Source organism: Schistocerca americana, chromosome X, assembly GCF_021461395.2.
Source record: "Schistocerca americana isolate TAMUIC-IGC-003095 chromosome X, iqSchAmer2.1, whole genome shotgun sequence".
Taxonomy (NCBI): Eukaryota; Metazoa; Arthropoda; class Insecta; order Orthoptera; family Acrididae; genus Schistocerca; species Schistocerca americana.
The window spans coordinates 41,472,805-41,486,297 of NC_060130.1; positions in this window are offsets into that span (position 1 = coordinate 41,472,805).

Sequence of the window (13,493 nt, forward strand, 5' to 3'; positions counted from 1 at the left end):
TACAAAAGGCACAATGCCGACTTAAGTACTAGAAGACTGACTCTTCTTACTGACTGTTTTGAACCATTTCTGTGACACTAGTTATAGATTCCGATGCTTCACTTCAGGTTTACTGTATCCCTCTGACCTTCTTATTGACGATGAAGCACAGAAATTGCATCGGAATTAAATTCAAATGGCACAATGCCGACTTAAGTACAAGAAGACTGACTCTCCTCACTGTCTATGTTATGAACCATTCCTGTGACAGTAGATATAGATTCCGATGCTTCACTTCAGGTTTACTGCATCCCTTGGACCTTCTTGATGACGATGAAACACAGAAATTGCATCGGAATAAAATAGAAAACGCAAAATGCCGACTTAAGTACAAGAAGACTGACTCCTCTCACTGTCTATGTTTGAACCATTCCTGTGACGGTCGTTACAGATTCCGATGCTTCACTTCAGGTTTATTGTATCCCTCTGACCTTCTTATTGACGATGAAACACAGAAATTGCATTGGAATTAAATAGAAAAGGCACAATGCCGACTTAAGTAAAAGAAGACTGACTCTTCCTACTGTCTATGTTTTGAACCATTCCTGTGACACTAGTTATAGATTCCGAGGCTTCACTTCAGGTTTACTGTATCACTTGCAATTTCGTATTGACGATGCAACACAGAAATGGCATCGGAATTAAATACAAAAGGCACAATGCCGACTTAAGTACTAGAAGACTGACTCTTCTTACTGACTGTTTTGAACCGTTCCTGTGACACTAGTTATAGATTCCGATGCTTCACTTCAGGTTTACTGTATCCCTCTGACCTTGTTATTGACGGTGAAGCACAGAAATTGCATCGGAATTAAATTCAAGTGGCACAATGCCGACTTAAGTACAAGAAGACTGACTATCCTCACTGTCTATGTTTTGAAGCATTCCTGTGACACTAGATATAGATTCCGATGCTTCACTTCAGGTTTACTGTATCCCTTGGAACTTCTTGTTGACGATGAAACACAGAAATTGCATCGGAATAAAATAGAAAACGCACAATGCCGACTTAAGTACAAGAAGACTGACTCTTCTTACTGTCTATGTTTTGAACCATTCCTGTGAGGGTCGTTACAGAATCCGATGCTTCACTTCAGGTTTATTGTATCCCTCTGACCTACTTATTGACGATGAAACACGGAAATTGCATAGGAATTAAATAGAAAAGGCACAATGCCGACTTAAGTACATGAAGACTGACTCTTCCTACTGTCTATGTTTTGAACCATTCCTGTGACACTAGTTATAGATTCCGATGCTTCACTTCAGGTTTACTGTATCCCTTGGACGTTCTTATTGACGATGAAACACAGAAAAAGCATCGGAATTAAATACAAAAGGCACAATGCCGACTGAAGTACATGTAGACTGACTCTTCCTACTGTCTATGTTTTGAAACATTCCTGTGACCTTAGTTATAGATTCCGATGATTCATTTCAGGTTTACTGTATCCCTTGGACCTTCTTATTGACGATGAAACACATAAAGGGCATCGGAATTAAATAGAAAAAGCACAATGCCGACATAAGTACAAGAAGACTGACCTTTCTTACTGTCTATGCTTAGAACCATTCCTGTGACACTAGTTATAGTTTTCCGATGCTTCACTTCAGGTGTGCTGTATCCCTTGGACCTTCTTATTGACGATGAAACACAGAAATTGCATCGGAATTAAATACAAAAGGCACAATACCGACTTATGTACAAGAAGACTGACACTTCCTACTGTCTATGTTTTGAACCATTCCTGTGACACTAGTTATTGATTCCGACGCCACGCTTCAGGTTTACTGTATCCCACTGACCTTCTTACTGACGATGAAACACAGAAATTGCATCGGATTAAATACAAAATGCACAATGCCGACTTAAGTACTAGAAGACTGACTCTTCTTACTGACTGTTTTGAACCATTCCTGTGACACAAGTTATAGATTCCGATGCTTCACTTCAGGTTTACTGTATGCCTCTGACCTTTTTATTGACGATGAAGCACAGAATTTGCATCGGAATTAAATTCAAATGGCACAATGCCGACTTAAGTACAAGAAGACTGACTCTTCTTACTGACTGCTTTGAACCATTCCTGTGACGGTCGTTACAGATTCCGATGCTTCACTTCAGGTTTATTGTATCCCTCTGACCTTCTTATTGACGATGAAACACAGAAATTGCATTGGAATTAAATAGAAAAGGCACAATGCCGACTTAAGTACAAGAAGACTGACTCTTCTTACTGACTGCTTTGAACCATTCCTGTGGCACTTGTTATAGATTCCGATGCTTCACTTCAGGTTTACTGTGTCCCTCTGACCTTCTTATTGACGATGAAACACAGATAGTGCATCGGAATTATATACAAATGGCACAGTGCCACTTAAGTACAAGAAGACTGACTCTAATTACTGTCTATGTTTTGAACCATTCCTGTGACACTAGTTATAGATTCCGATGCATCACTTCAGGTTTACTGTATCACTTGGTCCTTGTTATTGACGATGAAACATAGAAATTGCATCGGTATTAAATACAAAAGGCACAGTGCCGACTTAAGTACAAGAAGACTGACCCATCTTACTGTCTATCTTTTGAACCATTCCTGTGACACTAGTTATAGATTCCGATGCTTCACTTCAGGTTTACTGTATCCCTCTGACCTTCTTATTGACGATGAAACACAGATATTGCATCGGAAATAAATACAAAAATCAAAATGCCGACTTAAGTACAAGAAGACTGACTCAACTTACTGTCTATGATTTGAACAATTCCTGTGACACTAGTTATAGTTTCCGATGATTCACTTCATGTTTACTGTTTTCCTTGGAGTTCCGTATTGACGATGAAACACAGAAATTGCATCGGAATTAAATAGAAAAGGCACAATGCCGACTTAAGTACAAGAAGACTGACTCTTCCTACTGTCTATAGCTTGAACCACTCCTGTGACACTAGTTATAGATTCCGATGCTTCACTTCAGGTTTACTGTATCCCTCTGACCATCTTATTGACGATGAAACACAGAAATTGCATCGGAATTAAATAAAAAAGGCACAATGCCGACTTAAGTACAAGAAGACTGACTCTTCATACTGTCTATGATTTGCACCATTCCTGTGACGCTACTTACAGATTCCGATGCTTCACTTCAGGTTTACTGTAACCCTCTGACCATCTTATTGCCGATGAAACACAGAAATTGCATCGGAATTATATAGAAAAGGCACAATGCCGACTTATGTACAAGAAGACTGACTCTTCCTACTGTCTATGCTTTCAACCATTCCTGTGACACTAGTTATAGATTCCGATGCTTCACTTCAGGTTTACTGTATCCCTCTGACCTTCTTATTGACGATGAAACACAGAAATTGCATCCGAATTAAATACAAAATGCAAAATGCCGACTTAAGTGCAGGAAGACTGACTCTTCTTACTGTCTATGTTTTGAACCATTCCTGTGACGCTTGTTAGAGATTCCGATGCTTCACTTCAGGTTTACTGCATCCCTCTGACCTTCTTATTGACGATGGAACACAGAAATTGCATCGGAATTAAATACAAAAGGCACAATGCCGACTTAAGTACAAGAAGACTGACTCTTCTTACTGACTACGTTTTGAACCATTCCTGTGACACTAGTTATAGATTCCGATGCTTCACTTCAGATTTACTGTAACCCTCTGACCTTCTTATTGGCGATGAAACACAGAAATTGCATCTGAATTAAATACAAAATGCACAATGCCGCCTTAAGTACCAGAAGACTGACTCTACTTAGTGACTGTTTTGAACCATTCCTGTGGCACTAGTTATAGATTCCGATGTTTTACTTCAGATTAACTGTATCCCTCTAATCTTCTTATTGACGATGAAACACAGAAATTGCATTGGAATTTTATACAAATGGTACAATGCCACTTAAGTACAAGAAGACTGACTCTCCTTACTGTCAATGTTTTGAACCATTCCAGTGCCACTAGTTATAGATTCCGATGCATCACTTTAGGTTTACTGTATCCCTTGGACCTTCCTATTGACGATGAAACACAGAAATTGCATCGGTATTAAGTACCAAAGGCACAATGCCGACTTAAGTACAAGAAGACTGACACTTCTTACTGTCTATGTTTTGAACCATTCCTGTGGCACTAGTTACAGATTCCGATACTTTACTTCAGGTTTACTGTATCCCTCTGCACTTCTTATTGACGATGAAACACAGAAATTGCATCGGAATAAAATACAAAAATCAAAATGCCGACTGAAGTACAAGAAGACTGACTCAACTTACTGTCTATGATTTGTACCATTCCTGTGACACTAGTTATAGATTCCGATGATTCACTTAAGGTTTACTGTATTCCTTGGACCTCCGTATTGATGATGAAACACAGAAATTGCATCGGAATTAAATAGAAAATTCACAATGCCGACTTAAGTACAAGAAGACTGACTCTTCTTTCTGACTATGTTTTGAAGCATTCCTGTGACACTAGTTATAGATTCCGATGCTTCACTTCAGGTTTATAGTATCCCTCTGACCTTCTTATTGACGATGAAACACAGATATTGCGTCGGAAATTAAATAGAAAAGGCACAATGCCGACTTAAGTACAAGAGGACTGATTCCTCTTACTGAATATGTTTTGAACCATTCCTGTGACACTAGTTATAGATTCCGATGCTTCACTTCAGGTTTACTGTATCCCTCTGAACTTCTTACTGACGTTGAAACGCAGAAATTGCATCGAAATTAAATAGAAATGGCACAATGCCGACTTATGTACAAGATGACTGACTCTTCTTACTGTCTATAGTTTGAATCATTCCTGTGACACTAGTTATAGATTCCGATGCTTCACCTCGGGTTTACTGTATCCCTTGGACCTTCTTATTTACGATGAAACACAGAAATTGCGTCGGAATTAAATAGAAAAGGCACAATGCCGACTTAAGTACAAGAAGACTGACTCCTCTTACTGTCTATGATTTGAACGGTTCCTGTGACGCTAGTTACTGATTTCGATGCTTCACTTCAGGTATACTGTATCTCTCTGACCATCTTATTGACGATGAAACACAGAAATTGCATCGGAATTAAATAGAAAAGGCACAATGCCGACTTAAGTACAAGAAGACTAACCATTCTTACTGTCTATGCTTTGAACCATTCCTGTGACACTAGATATAGATTCCGATGCTTCACTTCAGGTTTATTGTATCCCTCTGACCTTCTTATTGACGATGAAACACAGCTATTGCATCGGAATTAAATAGAAAAGGCACAATGCCGACTTAAGTATAAGAAGACTGACTCTTCCTACTGTCTATGTTTTGAACCATTCCTGTAACACTAGTTATAGTTTCCGATGCTTCACTTCAGGTTTACTGTATCCCTTGGACGTTCTTATTGACGATGAAACACAGAAATTGCATCGGAATTAAATACAAAAGGCACAATGCCGACTGAAGTACATGTAGACTGACTCTTCCTACTGTCTATGTTTTGAAACATTCCTTTGACCTTAGTTATAGATTCCGATGCTTCATTTCAGGTTTACTGTATCCCTTGGACCTTCTTATTGACGATGAAACACATAAAGGGCATCGGAATTAAATAGAAAAGGCACAATGCCGACTTAAGTACAAGAAGACTGACCTTTCTTACTGTCTATGCTTAGAACCATTCCTGTGACACCAGTTATAGATTCCGATGCTTCACTTCAGGTTTGCTGTATCCCTTGGACCTTCTTATTGACGATGAAACACAGAAATTGCATCGGAATTAAATACAAAAGGCACAATACCGACTTATGTACAAGAAGACTGACACTTCCTACTGTCTATGTTTTGAACCATTCCTGTGACACTGGTTATTGATTCCGACGCTACACTTCAGGTTTACTGTATCCCACTGACCTTCTTATTGACTATGAAACACAGAAATTACATCGGAATTAAATACAAAAGGCACAATGCCGACTTAAGTACTAGAAGACTGACTCTTCTTACTGACTGTTTTGAACCATTCCTGTGTCACTAGTTAAGGATTCCGATGCTTCACTTCAGGTTTACTGTATCCCTCTGACCTTCTCATTGACGATGAAGCACAGAAATTGCATCGGAATTAAATTCGAATGGCACAATGCCGACTTAAGTACAAGAAGACTGACTCTCCTCACTGTCTATGTTTTAAACCATTCCTGTGACACTAGATATTGATTCCGATGCTTCACTTCAGGTGTACTGCATCCCTTGGACCTTCTTGATGACGATGAAACACAGAAATTGAATCGGAATAAAATAGAAAACGCACAATGCCGACTTAAGTACAAGAAGACTGACTCCTCTTACTGTCTATGATTTGAACCATTCCTGTGACGGTCGTTACAGATTCCGATGCTTCACTTCAGGTTTATTGTATCCCTCTGACCTTCTTATTGACGATGAAATACAGAAATTGCATTGGAATTAAATAGAAAAGGCACAATGCCGACTTAAGTACAAGAAGACTGACTCTTCCTACTGTCTATGTTTTGAACCATTCCTGTGACACTAGTTATAGATTCCGATGCTTCACTTCAGGTTTACTGTATCCCTTGTACGTTCTTATTGACGATGAAACACTGAAATTGCATCGAAATTAAATAGAAAAAGCACAATGCCGACTTAAGTACAAGAAGACTGACTCTTCTTACTGACTATGATTTGAACCATTCCTGTGACACTAGTTACTGATTCCGATGCTTCACATCAGGTTTACTGTATCCCTCTGACCTTCTTATTGACGATGAAACACAGAAATTGCGTCGGAATTAAATAGAAGAGGCACAATGCCGACTTAAGTACAAGAAGACTGACTCTTCTTTCTGACTATGTTTTGAACCATTCCTGTGACACTAGTTATAGATTCCGATGCTTCACTGCAGGTTTACTGTATCCCTCTGACCTTCTTATTGACGATGAAACACAGAAATTGCATCGGAATAAAATAGAAAAGCCTCAATGCCGACTTAAGTACAAGAAGACTGACTCTACTTACTGTCTATGTTTGAAACATTCCTGTGACGCTAGTTACAGATTCCGATACTTCTCTTCAGGTTTACTGTTTCCCTTGGACCTTCTTATAATGATAAAACACAGATATTGCATCGGAATTAAATACAAAAGGGACAAAGCCGACGTAAGTACAAGAAGACTGACTCTTCTTACTGAGTATGCTTTAAACCATTCCTTTGACACTAGTTAGAAATTCCGATGCTTCACTTCAGGTTTACGGTATCCCTCTGACCTTCTTATTGACGTTGAAACACAGTAATAGCATCGGAATTAAATTGAAGAGGGAACAATGCCGACTTAAGTACAAGAAGACTGACTCTTTTCACTGTCTATGTTTTGAACAATTCCTATGACACTAGTTATAGATTCCGATGCTTCACTTCAGGTTTACTGTATCCCTTGGACCTTCGTATTGATGATGCAACACAGATATTGCATCGGAAATAAATACAAAAATCAAAATGCCGACTTAAGTACAAGAAGACTGACTCAACTTACTGTCTATGATTCGAACAATTCCTGTGACACTAGTTATAGATTCCGATGATTCACTTCATGTTTACTGTATCCCTTGGACTTTCTTATTGACAATGAAACACAGAAATTGAATCGGAATTAAATACAAAAGGCACAATGCCGACTTAAGTACAAGAAGACTAACCTTTCTTACAGTCTATGTTTTGAACCATTCCTGTAACACTAGTTATAGATTCCGATGCTTCACTTCAGGTTTACTGTATCTCTCTGTCCCTCTTATATACGATGAAATACAGAAATTGCATCGGAATTAAATAGAAAAGGCACAATGCCGACTTAAGTACAAGAAGACTGACTCTTCTTACTGACTGCTTTGAACCATTCCTGTGGCACTAGTTATAGATTCCGATGCTTCACTTCAGATTTACTGTGTCCCTCTGACCTTGTTGACGATGAAACTCAGAAATTGCAACGGAATTATATACAAATGGCACAGTGACACTTAAGTACAAGAAGACTGACTCTCCTTACTGTCTATGTTTTGAACCATTCCTGTGACACTAGTTATAGATTCCGATGCATCACTTCAGGTTTACTGTATCACTTGGTCCTTGTTATTGACGACGAAACATAGAAATAGCATCGGTAATAAATACAAAAGGCACAGTGCCGACTTAAGTACGAGAAGACTGACCCATCTTACTGTCCATGTTTTGAACCATTCCTGTGACACTAGTTATAGATTCCGATGCTTCACTTCAGGTTTACTGTATCCCTCTGACCTTCTTATTGACGATGAAACACAGATATTGCATCGGAAATAAATACAAAAATCAAAATGCCGACTTAAGTACAAGAAGACTGACTCATCTTACTGTCTATGATTCGAACAATTCCTGTGACACTAGTTATAGATTCCGATGATTCACTTCATGTTTACTGTATTCCTTGGACTTCCGTATTGACGATGAAACACAGAAATTGCATCGGAATTAAATAGAAAAGGCACAATGCCGACATAAGTACAAGAAGAATGACTCTTCTCTCTGACTATGTTTGGAAGCATTCCTGTGGCACTAGTTATAGATTCCGATGCTTCACTTCAGGTTTATTGTATCACTCTGACCTTCTTATTGACGATGAAACACAGATATTGCATCGGAATTAAATAGAAAAGGCACAATGCCGACTTAAGTACAAGTGGACTGATTCTTCTTACTGAATATGTTTTGAACCATTCCTGTGACACTAGTTATGGATTCCGATGCTTCACTTCAGGTTTACTGTATCCCTCTGAACGTCTTACTGACGATGAAACACAGAAATTGCATCGGAATTAAATAGAAAAGGCACAATGCCGACTTAAGTACAAGAAGACTGACTCTTCTTACTGTCTATGGCTTGAACCACTCCTGTGACACTAGTTATAGATTCCGATGCTTCACTTCAGGTTTACTGTATCCCTCTGACCATCTTATTGACGATGAAAAACAGAAATGGAATCGGAATTAAATAAAAAAGGCACAATGCCGACTTAAGTACAAGAAGACTGACTCTTCTTACTGTCTATGATTTGCACCATTCCTGTGACGCTAGTTACAGATTCCGATGCTTCACTTCAGGTTTACTGTATCCCTCTGACCATCTTATTGACGATGAAACACAGAAATTGCATCGGAATTAAATAGAAAAGGCACAATGCGGACTTAAGTACAAGAAGACTGACTCTTCTTACTGACTATGTTTTGAACCATTCCTGTGACACTAGTTATAGATTCCGATGCTTCTCTTCAGATTTACTGTAACCCTCTGACCTTCTTATTGGCGATGAAACACAGAAATTGCATCGGAATTAAATACAAAATGCACAATGCCGCCTTAAGTACAAGAAGACTGACTCTTCTTACTGACTGTTTTGAACCATTCCTATGGCACTAGTTATAGATTCCGATGTTTTACTTCAGATTTACTGTATCCCTCTAACCTTCTTATTGACGATGAAACACAGAAATTGCATTGGAATTTTATACAAATGGTACAATGCCACTTAAGTACAAGAAGACTGATTATCCTTACTGTCAATGTTTTGAACCATTCCAGTGCCCCTAGTTATAGATTCCGATGCATCACTTTAGGTTTACTGTATCCCTTGGACCTTCCTATTGACGATGAAACACAGAAATTGCATCGGTATTAGGTACCAAAGGCACAATGCCGACTTAAGTACAAGAAGACTGACACTTATTACTGTCTATGTTTTGAACCATTCCTGTGACACTAGTTATAGATTCCGATGCTTCACTTCAGGTTTACTGTATCCCTCTGACCTTCTTATTGACGATGAAACACAGATATTGCATCGGAAATAAATACAAAAATCAAAATGCCGACTTAAGTACAAGAAGACTGACTCAACTTACTGTCTATGATTTGAACAATTCCTGTGACACTAGTTATAGTTTCCGATGATTCACTTCATGTTTACTGTTTTCCTTGGAGTTCCGTATTGACGATGAAACACAGAAATTGCATCGGAATTAAATAGAAAAGGCACAATGCCGACTTAAGTACAAGAAGACTGACTCTTCCTACTGTCTATAGCTTGAACCACTCCTGTGACACTAGTTATAGATTCCGATGCTTCACTTCAGGTTTACTGTATCCCTCTGACCATCTTATTGACGATGAAACACAGAAATTGCATCGGAATTAAATAAAAAAGGCACAATGCCGACTTAAGTACAAGAAGACTGACTCTTCATACTGTCTATGATTTGCACCATTCCTGTGACGCTACTTACAGATTCCGATGCTTCACTTCAGGTTTACTGTATCCCTCTGACCATCTTATTGACGATGAAACACAGAAATTGCATCGGAATTATATAGAAAAGGCACAATGCCGACTTATGTACAAGAAGACTGACTCTTCCTACTGTCTATGCTTTGAACCATTCCTGTGACACTAGTTATAGATTCCGATGCTTCACTTCAGGTTTACTGTATCCCTCTGACCTTCTTATTGACGATGAAACACAGAAATTGCATCCGAACTAAATACAAAATGCAAAATGCCGACTTAAGTGCAGGAAGACTGACTCTTCTTACTGTCTATGTTTTGAACCATTCCTGTGACGCTTGTTACAGATTCCGATGCTTCACTTCAGGTTTACTGCATCCCTCTGACCTTCTTATTGACGATGGAACACAGAAATTGCATCGGAATTAAATACAAAAGGCACAATGCCGACTTAAGTACAAGAAGACTGACTCTTCTTACTGACTATGTTTTGAACCATTCCTGTGACACTAGTTATAGATTCCGATGCTTCACTTCAGATTTACTGTAACCCTCTGACCTTCTTATTGGCGATGAAACACAGAAATTGCATCGGAATTAAATACAAAATGCACAATGCCGCCTTAAGTACAAGAAGACTGACTCTACTTAGTGACTGTTTTGAACCACTCCTGTGGCACTAGTTATAGATTCCGATGTTTTACTTCAGATTAACTGTATCCCTCTAACCTTCTTATTGACGATGAAACACAGAAATTGCATTGGAATTTTATACAAATGGTACAATGCCACTTAACTACAAGAAGACTGACTCTCCTTACTGTCAATGTTTTGAACCATTCCAGTGCCACTAGTTATAGATTCCGATGCATCGCTTTAGGTTTACTGTATCCCTTGGACCTTCCTATTGACGATGAAACACAGAAATTGCATCGGTATTAAGTACCAAAGGCACAATGCCGACTTAAGTACAAGAAGACTGACACTTCTTACTGTCTATGTTTTGAACCATTCCTGTGGCACTAGTTACAGATTCCGATGCTTTACTTCAGGTTAACTGTATCCCTCTGCACTTCTTATTGACGATGAAACACAGAAATTGCATCGGAATAAAATACAAAAATCAAAATGCCGACTGAAGTACAAGAAGACTGACTCAACTTACTGTCTATGATTTGTACCATTCCTGTGACACTAGTTATAGATTCCGATGATTCACTTAAGGTTTACTGTATTCCTTGGACCTCCGTATTGATGATGAAACACAGAAATTGCATCGGAATTAAATAGAAAATTCACAATGCCGACTTAAGTACAAGAAGACTGACTCTTCTTTCTGACTATGTTTTGAAGCATTCCTGTGACACTAGTTATAGATTCCGATGCTTCACTTCAGGTTTATAGTATCCCTCTGACCTTCTTATTGACGATGAAACACAGATATTGCGTCGGAAATTAAATAGAAAAGGCACAATGCCGACTTAAGTACAAGAGGACTGATTCCTCTTACTGAATATGTTTTGAACCATTCCTGTGACACTAGTTATAGATTCCGATGCTTCACTTCAGGTTTACTGTCTCCCTCTGAACTTCTTACTGACGATGAAACGCAGAAATTGCATCGGAATTAAATAGAAATGGCACAATGCCGACATATGTACAAGATGACTGACTCTTCTTACTGTCTATAGTTTGAATCATTCCTGTGACACTAGTTATAGATTCCGATGCTTCACCTCGGGTTTACTGTATCCCTTGGACCTTCTTATTTACGATGAAACACAGAAATTGCGTCGGAATTAAATAGAAAAGGCACAATGCCGACTTAAGTACAAGAAGACTGACTCCTCTTACTGTCTATGATTTGAACGGTTCCTGTGACGCTAGTTACTGATTTCGATGCTTCACTTCAGGTTTACTGTATCTCTCTGACCATCGTATTGACGATGAAACACAGAAATTGCATCGGAATTAAATAGAAAAGGCACAATGCCGACTTAAGTACAAGAAGACTAACCATTCTTACTGTCTATGCTTTGAACCATTCCTGTGACACTAGTTATAGATTCCGATGCTTCACTTCAGGTTTATAGTATCCCTCTGACCTTCTTATTGACGATGAAACACAGATATTGCGTCGGAAATTAAATAGAAAAGGCACAATGCCGACTTAAGTACAAGAGGACTGATTCCTCTTACTGAATATGTTTTGAACAATTCCTGTGACACTAGTTATAGATTCCGATGATTCACTTCATGTTTACTGTATTCCTTGGACTTCCGTATTGACGATGAAACACAGAAATTGCATCGGAATTAAATAGAAAAGTAGCAATGCCGACATAAGTACAAGAAGAATGACTCTTCTCTCTGACTATGTTTGGAAGCATTCCTGTGGCACTAGTTATAGATTCCGATGCTTCACTTCAGGTTTATTGTATCACTCTGACCTTCTTATTGACGATGAAACACAGATATTGCATCGGAATTAAATAGAAAAGGCACAATGCCGACTTAAGTACAAGTGGACTGATTCTTCTTACTGAATATGTTTTGAACCATTCCTGTGACACTAGTTATGGATTCCGATGCTTCACTTCAGGTTTACTGTATCCCTCTGAACGTCTTACTGACGATGAAACACAGAAATTGCATCGGAATTAAATAGAAAAGGCACAATGCCGACTTAAGTACAAGAAGACTGACTCTTCTTACTGTCTATGGCTTGAACCACTCCTGTGACACTAGTTATAGATTCCGATGCTTCACTTCAGGTTTACTGTATCCCTCTGACCATCTTATTGACGATGAAAAACAAAAATGGAATCGGAATTAAATAAAAAAGGCACAATGCCGACTTAAGTACAAGAAGACTGACTCTTCTTACTGTCTATGATTTGCACCATTCCTGTGACGCTAGTTACAGATTCCGATGCTTCACTTCAGGTTTACTGTATCCCTCTGACCATCTTATTGACGATGAAACACAGAAATTGCATCGGAATTAAATAGAAAAGGCACAATGCGGACTTAAGTACAAGAAGACTGACTCTTCTTACTGACTATGTTTTGAACCATTCCTGTGACACTAGTTATAGATTCCGATGCTTCTC